The sequence below is a fragment of the Emydura macquarii genome, unplaced genomic scaffold (assembly GCF_026122565.2).
Source record: "Emydura macquarii macquarii isolate MOO-44397 ecotype Brisbane River unplaced genomic scaffold, CSIRO-AGI_Emac_v2 contig_1253, whole genome shotgun sequence".
NCBI lineage: Eukaryota > Metazoa > Chordata > Testudines > Chelidae > Emydura > Emydura macquarii.
Window position 1 is genome coordinate 46,956,548 of NW_027131390.1, and position 9,297 is coordinate 46,965,844.

At 44.2% G+C, this 9,297-nt stretch overlaps 1 long non-coding RNA gene across 1 annotated transcript; it reads right to left on the reverse strand.

Annotated features, from left to right (window-relative positions):
* Positions 1-2,491: 2,491 nt before the first annotated feature.
* Positions 2,492-5,543, reverse strand: LOC137154073 (uncharacterized). Its single transcript, XR_010920058.1, has 2 exons — positions 5,479-5,543; positions 2,492-3,549 (listed from the first exon to the last, which is right to left on the reverse strand). It is a non-coding gene; the product is annotated as an uncharacterized lncRNA (long non-coding RNA).
* Between the last annotated feature and the right edge of the window lie 3,754 nt (positions 5,544-9,297).

The window sequence follows — 9,297 nt, forward strand, 5'->3', positions numbered from 1 at the left end:
CATGGAACGTCTTAGAAAGGAAACCGAGATTCCCCCAAAAAAATCCCAAAACCCAGCTGCTTGAGATCACCAGTCACGAGCAGGTTACACACGTGGCCTTAATAAATAAAGCTGCAAATGGGCTATTCTGCATAATAGGACTATGCTTCGGAATTTGGTCCCATCAGAACTACGTTTAGCAGGACCTGGCCACCTCTTTGCCCAGGCTTTTCCAGCTGTCTGAACTATGAAAACCTGGACATCAAATCCCACTTCAACATGTCCAAAATCTGCCATCAGCAGAGGAGTGTGGAAATTTGCTCTTCTTATCCGGGCTATGTCAAGTGTGTAATGTGTAATAAGAACAAATATAATTGAAAGATGATATAAGGCATTTTACCTGCCGAGTCCTGAGTCCAGGCCCTTAGGTATCTCCTTTACCAGTTTATGATGTCACCAACTCTTAAAGCAATTAATGCAGCTGCCTCTTGACTGTTGCTGTAGATGTTGGGTGATGACGATAGTTTAAAACAGCTCTGATTATAAAGTTTTGTTCCAGAACGTAGTTATTTATCTGCCTCTACGTTCTGCCAAAGAAGTGCTTTAGGAGCTCAGATAAATGGCTTAGGAGTCCCCCCACCCCCTCCAAAAAAAAAAAAAAAAAAAAAAAAGAGTTCACCTTTCAAGATATTTTGGCCCAATATGTTTTTAAAAATAGAACGTAGGAAGATGAGGCTACTAAATAAACAGCCCACAATTCACAATACCACCTTCAGCAACTGCCTGATTCTTCAACAGTGTACCCTGTTTTCCTCTCCTCTTGTTAAATATTTACTGTCTGTCTGAATTTATAAGGGAGATCTCATGCCCAAAACACGTTTGTCATTGCGGCAGTGTCTCCTTCCAGGTCATCCTGTTCTTTTGGGAGGCAATGCTTCACACATGCACAGTGTGCAGAAGCACCAAACATAAGTCATGGCCAAAAAAAAAGTTAGTAAAAAGTTACATGCATAAAGGAGAAGCAGCGAATGCCCTATCTTTCAATGAGTTAGCAAGCATGCAGCATCAAAGTCGTGCTTGGTTGAAGTGGCTGTAAATCCACTGAACTCAATGGACCATGTTACACCCAATTGGAGTTGCCCCTTTTTGTTTTTACAGCAAACTTATTAAGTTAACTGCCCAAATCCTCAGGCTTACAAGCATCTTTAGGCCCAAGATAATAAATGCTAATGAAAATAAGAGCTGAGAAAGGAGCCATCTGCCGTTAGCTATTGGTTCCTTGCCTCCCCCCCCCTTTGCTTTGTTACTATGTTTGTCTTCAGCAGAGCTATGAAAAGCACGCAGTTTGACAAACATTACATCAATCTTGGTTCAAGTCAAGCTGTGTTCATGACATAGCTGTGACTTGCGTTAGCTTTTCTTTGGGTCTGAGGATGTTGCATTATAGCTAAAGATGATTTATTAGTTTTCTCTGGATATCTGCAACCACAGAGCACTTGTCTACATGGGAACTTTCCCCCAGTCCCCACAAACAGCCCCTCTCCCAGTCAATTTCAAACAGGACAGAGCTTCTTCTGGTGGAAATCATGATTTTTTTTTATTTGTGGGTTTTGCCCTGGTACAGCCACCCTGGGGCTGACCACTGATTGCTAGAATCAGGGCAAATCCCTTTGCAGACAAGGCCTGGGGATCCTGTGAACTGGTGCAATTCACAACTGAACAAACATCTATGTGGGGGAGGTGGGGAGTGGAGGAAGCTGACTTGTACTGCGAGTTCACCACACCACCATTTACCCCCTCTGGGGCATGACTGGCACCACGGGCCTGATCTCTCAATTGCGCTCCCCAGCATTCTGCAGTCAAATTACAGATGTGCAGGTACTCAGGGGGGGTGGCCATTCATTTACTCTTCCCTCTAGTGCAGGTGAGGCGGCAAACACATTGGCCCTTCAGTGATAAGCTTCCTGTGAGCATGGGTTAGTCTGTATTTATGGAGTAAGATTCAGCCCTGTAGTTTCTAAATGGAAAAGACAGATAACTAAATAGAATGGAACATGCTCTCCCTCTTATGTGCAAAATCAATCTATTTTCCTAAACTTTTCTCTCTCTCTTCCCTATCAAGCTTTTGGCTCCCAGGTTGGGAGTGCCACAGTGGCTCAAAGAAAAGAGAAAGTGGGACCCCTCCTAAGCAAGCAGCGTTCTACATTTTGAACCTTTCAATCCACATGTGCCTTCAAGGCCCAGAGAAACAAACCAACAAAACAACGCAAGCTGTTTCCATGGGACCAGCGCTTTGTGAAAAGAGGAGCAAAAGCACGATTGCTTTGCTTGTGCCCAAAATTACATCTGTCATAGAAGTGCGGGGGTGTTTTAAACTGTAAAAAGGGAGCCTTCTGTGTGAAATTCAGCATGAAGCTATTAATTGCTATTTTTATTTGTACAGTGGTAGCTGGGATCAGGGCCCCACTGAACTAAGCCCTGGACAAACAGAACAAAAAGTCTTGCCCCAAAGTGATTGTTTGTTCCTCGGAGTAATGCAGAGTTCACCATCTTGAGTCTAGTTGTTATAAGAGTTACTGGAGGAAAATTCTAACTAACCCCACTACTTCACATGGTTCAGAGAGCCACTGAACTAGCTGAGTGAAATTTACCAGCATGAAGCCTACACCGCACTGAGATCACTTGTGTCTTACAGTGAGGGACATAAGTTAATATATTTACAAGTTCCTCTGAGTAAATAACGAACATACCCGTAAAACAGGGAGATAAAATTCTTTGGCAAAGATCATTAGAAATGAATATGTCTAAAAGTTCTTTAGTGTAATGAATACCACAGCGTCACCCAAACTATTACATTACAGATAGGTAAAAGTCATCATTCTTTATTGCTTTATCCTGACATTTTGTCTTTAAAAAGCCCATAGCAAGGACAACATTACCCCGCAAGTGGAACAAGCAAGTGTCTCAGTTGTCAGTATCAGGTAAAATATTACACACTCCATATCAGGTCATCCTGGATAAAGGAGCTTCCGCAGAAAAGAGGCTCCGAACCGGGTCACACGTTACTGCTCCTCGACCACACATTTATGGAAACATTCTTTGATGCTACTCAGATCCTCTTAGAGTGAACACACAGGCAGGTCACGGATCTGTTAGTGTACTAATTAGCAGAGTGGTGTTGCATTGGACATTATATCCCATTCCAGAGTCTACTCCCATATCACAAAAATTCTCACATATTAGCGAGCCCATCCTCAGTCATCTTCCACCCTATATGTGCAAGTCTGGCAGATTGCTAGAGCCCTCCTGGCTACTTTGCTGGGCTATTTTTTTGCAGCATCCATTTCCAGCTCACCCACAGCCATACTCCCGTGCAGATGGAGCCCTTGGCCTGTGCAAGGTCTCTCTGGGTCATTCACCCCGAAAAGGGGGCTTCAGAGGACTCCATGCCACTTTTAGACCCTGAAGACTCACATGATGAACTTTGATCCCTGATGTAGACGGGGCTCCTCCCGCAAGCACAGTAACACAAGCGTGGAAGCATTTGCACCTTAGAGACCCAGGGGCAAGCTGTTGGTTGTGAAAAACATCTTTTCAGACTACACATAACAGTGATCACCAAGAAGCAGATATTTTCAGGAAAGAACAATGCGAAACTCCCCCAGAAAACTGGGGCACAGGAAAAAATAACGAATTCATGTTAAATAATGGTGCTAGAACCTGAAGGTAAAGCACTAGCTGGCAGGATGACCCTGCTTGAATTTCAAGAGATTGTACGTTGTGTGTTCATGCGTTACACTGTAAGCAATTTGGGGCAGAGACCACATTTTCATATGCATCTGTATGCAGCAGCTAACACAATGAGGCCCCAATCCTTATGGCATCAAGGTTTCTGGCCATTACAATAATCATCATCATAGCAAAACATGCTTTTTATAGCTCCACATTGGGACACAACATCCCTCCCAGAATATCTAATAGCCACAACTCTGGAGACTTTAGCAGCCCACGTCCCCAACTGAGAGGCAGAGCTGGTCTAATTGTTCATTGTGTGATTAATGTCTGAGCCTTTCCGCACCGATTGCTCACAGACCCATCCTCAATGCATTCATCTTCCAAGACTGGTATTTACATACCACTTTCCCAGGGCCCGACTTGGGTAACTGCCCTGATGTAGCTCGCAGGGTTGCAGAGAGGATGAACTAACATCAGATAGGAAACATAAGTAGTGTCCTCTTACCTATTTGTGTGTGCTACTATGTATGGATTCACAGGTCGCCTGGATATTACTGGGGGTTTTTATTTTGTCTTGGCAGGATATCTCAGGCTCTCTTTAGATCACAGGCAGAGAAAGGATAAAGTTATTTAAGTAATTTAAGAGTAAATAGCACAATTACTCAGGTCCCTGAGATCCACAGAGGGAGGACCTTCTGTGTGTGGTACTCCCACGCAGGGCCCCCACATGGGGGGGGGGAAGGGATACACTTTACCGGGGCCCAGAGGCCCAGGCCCAGGAGGCAAAATTTTTTCATGGCTCATGAGATTGCATGTATGGGCTGAGGGATTGTGGGATGTGAGTGGGAGGGGGCCCATGTTACAAGTTTGTACTGAGCCCCAAAAAATTATGCTTGGGCCCTGCTCCCACATGCCCTTCACTCCACAGCGCCGTGTCCCCTCTCTTGTATCCTGGCATCATCATGGGATCTGGGGTCGTTGGTGATGGGATAGGGAATGAATGTGTGCACACGTGTGTTTGGGCATGCGTGAAACCAGGGTGATGCCCGTGGTCTCCCCCTCTGGTGTTGCAAGATGCCTAGAAATAGTTAACGAAGCCTCAAGCTGCATTATTTCTGCTCCCATGATGCCAGGTGGAGTCTGTGGTAGCAGGTCTCCAGTGGAACCAAGGTGTCAGGGAGCTGGGAAGGGGCAGGAGTATGGACTCTGGACTGAGGGTGGGAGCACCACAGCCTTTTCCGCAACGAGACAAGCCCTACATGTCTCACAGGGTGATGTGGAGTGATCTCTGCTAGGAGGTTCCCCTCCCGCTGGGATTTACAAAGGGAGGAGAAGGTCTGGCTCTTTATGAGGTAGTATTCCTACAGAAATCCTCAAAATCAGGTCAAGCCAAGCAGCCTTCCAGTCAATGGAATCAGGGAGATTGAGACACCACTGGGCGCTGAGGCTCTCTTGTATCACAGTGCTTAATTTGATGGGACCCTTATTCAATGTGTGGTATACGACTGGCTTCCCTCTAGTGGGTCTTGTGCTTTGCTCCCATAGTGGGCCAGGAAGTTGCCCATCATCCCATCTTCCCTGGGGGGAGGGACCCAGGCCCACCCGCTCTTCCAGGTCCCAGCCCAGGGGCCCTATGAACAGCAGCTGTAGACTGCTGGTTCTGTATTTTGGAGCTGCAGCCTCTTCCCCTGGGCTACTTTCCCCCCTCAATCCTTCTGGCCTCTCAGGCCCTCTGTCTTTGCTGCCCCTTGCTGGGCTCAGAACCTCCTTTGGGGGTGGGGTGGGGTTCAGTTCACTTCACTCAGCACAACACTTCTGCTTCCTCCAGCTTGTGCTCTGGGTGTTGGGGGGGGGGGGGGAGGGGGAGATTGGGAAGCCCTTTTATGGATCACCTGGCTGATCCTTAATTGGCCCCAGCTGCCCCTGGTTAGGCTGCAGGGAATAAAGCCCTGATCATTCTGGAGCTGATGTACCTCCTGTTGCCCTCTGCCTATCATTGCAAATGAAGTTCATAAATAATCTTTGTTGACCTCACAAAATACCCTTGTGTAACCACACTAATTTCAACAGGGTTGTCTAGTGTAAATAGGGGGAAAATTAGACCAAAACTGTATCGTACCACTTTTCTGGGAGGGTCACAGGCTCTCATCAAGTTCTTTGGTCTAGATTTCCTGCCCTCAGTTACGTTAGAACTCCATCTAATTTATTCTGTTGGTCATCCACTGAAAAATGGATCTCAACTGTAAGTTTCCTGGGTCAGGGACTGTCTTTTTGTTCTGTTTGTACAGTATCTAGCACAATGGGGTTCTCGTCCATGACTGGGGCTGCTAGGCCCTATCACAGTCCAAATATATAATAATCAATCATCAGATAGCAGCAACAGCAGCAGCCTCAAAGAGACATAGCAGTGGGGATAATAATTAAAGGGGGCAAAGGGAAATATATACAGTAATTTCTCCTGCAAAATGACCACTATGAGAGCTACACATTGCAACAAACAAGGGCCCAAAGTTTTTAAGGGCCCAGTTCTTCAGCTGCCTCAAGAACAGTACCCCTACTGAATTAAGTGTGAGTTCATGGCCTGCAGTGCTTGTAGGATCTGGCCCTAATGCCCTCAATTATAATATAGGAATTAATAACTTACATTTATATTTACAGCCCTTCACTCCAAAGAACCACAAAACTCGGCTATCTTATTTATCCAGTGAACAACCTTTTGAGGTTTATAATGCACCTTATAAAGAAATCCTATAGCGAACATTATAATACCTGTAACTGAACTGAGAATGTGTGCACATGATGTAGGATACAGTATGAATATATGCACAGCGTGGGTACAGGATCTATAGGCACTGCATAGTATTGACAATTTAGATCGTGTTGGTGGCAGTGAAAGTATCAAAGCAGCACAGCATGCAGCACTAAGCATTTTCTGTTTGGGAAGTGCATATATACAAGACTATACAGTGTGGAAATCTATCTTGAATCATTAGTCTGCTTTACGCTTAAGACACTCAGCAAGCTTGCTGTTTACACTGTGGCAATCCTGTGGAGATTTTATCAGATGCTACCTTTTGCCAAATGCTTTTGCTCCTTCTTTTTTTCCTCCTTCATTGAAACATCTCTTCCAGACCAATCACACTCTTCAGAGAAACCTCTCTGCTTGTGCAATTATTTACACAGAAAAGAGCTGATCTTCACAGAGGCTCATGAAAGCTCCTGAACTAAGAGAGAATCTCCCATTAAATTACACAGATGGCAGCAGTTGCCTCTGTAAATCCAAATGGGTATATTTGTGAGAAGCGAAGAATTATATTGTTTGGGCTAGATCCTCAGCTGGTGAAAATCAGCTTAGCTTCATTGAGGTCAATTATCCTCTACCTTGGAAATAATACTGGGGATAAGGAAAGAGTCTAATCTGGAAGGACAAGGGGGAGATATCTGGCTCATATTTTTTTCAGCGGGTGGGATGTTTAAGACTGAAGGTTAATAAAAGCAAGAGGCAAAACCCTTTCTGGGCTCCTGGGAGGTGTTTATGGACGTGTGCACATGCTGCTACTGAAAAGCGGTCTGTGTAGCTATTGGAAGAGACTCAGGCCGTGACTGTGCAGTACAGTTACCGTTATGGAAGGGTGTGAGGTGTGGCTGCAGAGATTTCAGGTCAACCTCCACTTAGGAAGGTGAGGGGTCAGGACTGCAGGGATCGGAAAGGACTCTGGCAGGCTGCCGCATGTAGCAGGCCCTTGTTGCTGTGCTGTGTAATGTCTGAATAAAAATAATTGAACTGTTAAACACAAGTTTCCCCAGGCTTTAATAAAACACCACAATGATGGCCAATCCAAATTTCAGTAAGCCAATATGACCCAACAACTCTCTTAAAATGTGTGTGTGCTTCAAAAAAACCCAAAATCAATCAAACAAACAAACAAAAAAACCCATAAGAGATGATACACGCCAACTGCCAAACTAACAGATGTGTTTTCCCCCAGATGGAGCATGTACAAACATGTATAAGCATCAGACCATACTCTTCGGCAGAACTGGCTGTATATAATAGCAAATTAAGTAGGTAAATAATCAGGCAGGTAGAAAAGCTAAATGTCAGGATAAAGAAAATAACAGCAAAAACACCGCAAAATGACCTATTGCTATCTCTACCCCTAGAAAAGATTTGTTTTTGAAGCATCTTCATTCTGCTGTGTTATGTTTGCTCCTCTAATAGTCTTGGAGAGATAAGTGTAGGAAACGAATAGAATTCTGTAGAAAAGTAGATGACATGACCATTTCCCCTTAAAATATAAAACAGAATTTTGATCACGCCTAGTCGAGGTCTTATTCTAATTATCAGTATGATTTGGGCTCAAGGCAGTAACATAAGACATTATTCCTGTGGTACAGCTACAATCATATCACAGGTGACATTCTGAGCAATGGAGAGAGGAGAAAGAGCAGATTTCATCTATGGTGAGAAAAAAGACCCATTCTGCAGAATTAAAAGACCCCCTGTCCATCAGGAAAGGAATCTTTTTTTCCCTTGAGGCCAAGTGTTATTTAGAGCAGGCTGAAAAACTGGGGGTGCACGAACAGGACATTTTGTAAAAAAAAATTCTGATTTCTTCTCTTTTCCTTGAAATTTCAAGATTTGAACATTTTTGACCCGCTACAGAGTTGGTTGTAAAATATTTTATCACATTTTTCTCTTTTTGAGGGGGCTGAAATTTCAAATTTCAGCCACAATAACAAACGTAAGAACATAAGAACGGTCATGATGGTCAGACCAATGGTTGACCTAGCCCACTATCCTGTCTCCGACAATGGCCACAGCTTTGTGGGAGTGTACAGAACAGGGCAATTTTGGAGACATCCATCCCATCTTCCCCTCCTGCTGATTAGATGGACATTTAAAACTCAAGGGTGTACACAAAAATTGAATGTAATTCAAAGGAACGGCTATGTGTCTTTCCTTGCTTTCCTGCTGGTCTAAGCCTTGACACCCTGGCACATTTAAAGAGACCATGATTTACTAGCTCAACTTGACTAGCTGAAATGAAAAACAGGTCAATGAAGGAGATAAACAGGTCAGACAAGCTTTCCAGGGACACTAAAGATAACACAAAACAATATTTGTCTAGTTCAGTATCCATTACTCCAGTAGGCTAATTTCTGCACTACAATCAGTGTGCAAATGAGAAAAAACATAACAGGTGATGAAAAGGGTTGTTATAAAGAGGGGGGTGATAAATTGTTCTCCTTAACCACTGAAGACAGGGGAAGCAGTAATGGGCTTAAATTGCAACAAGGAAAATTTATCTTAGACATTAGGAAAGACTTCCTAACGGCCAGGGTAGTTAAGCACTGGAACAAATTATCCTGGGAGGTTGTGGAATCTCAATCATTGGAGGCTTTTAAAAACAGGTTAAATGAACACCCGTCAGGAATGATCTAGATAATACTTAGTCCTGCCTTAGTGCAGGGGACTGGACTAGACAACCTACTGAGGTCCCTTCCAGTCCTAATTTTCTAGGATTCCATCCTGTGCCTCCACAACCATGCAACATTTCATGAGGTTTTGGTGTATTTTTG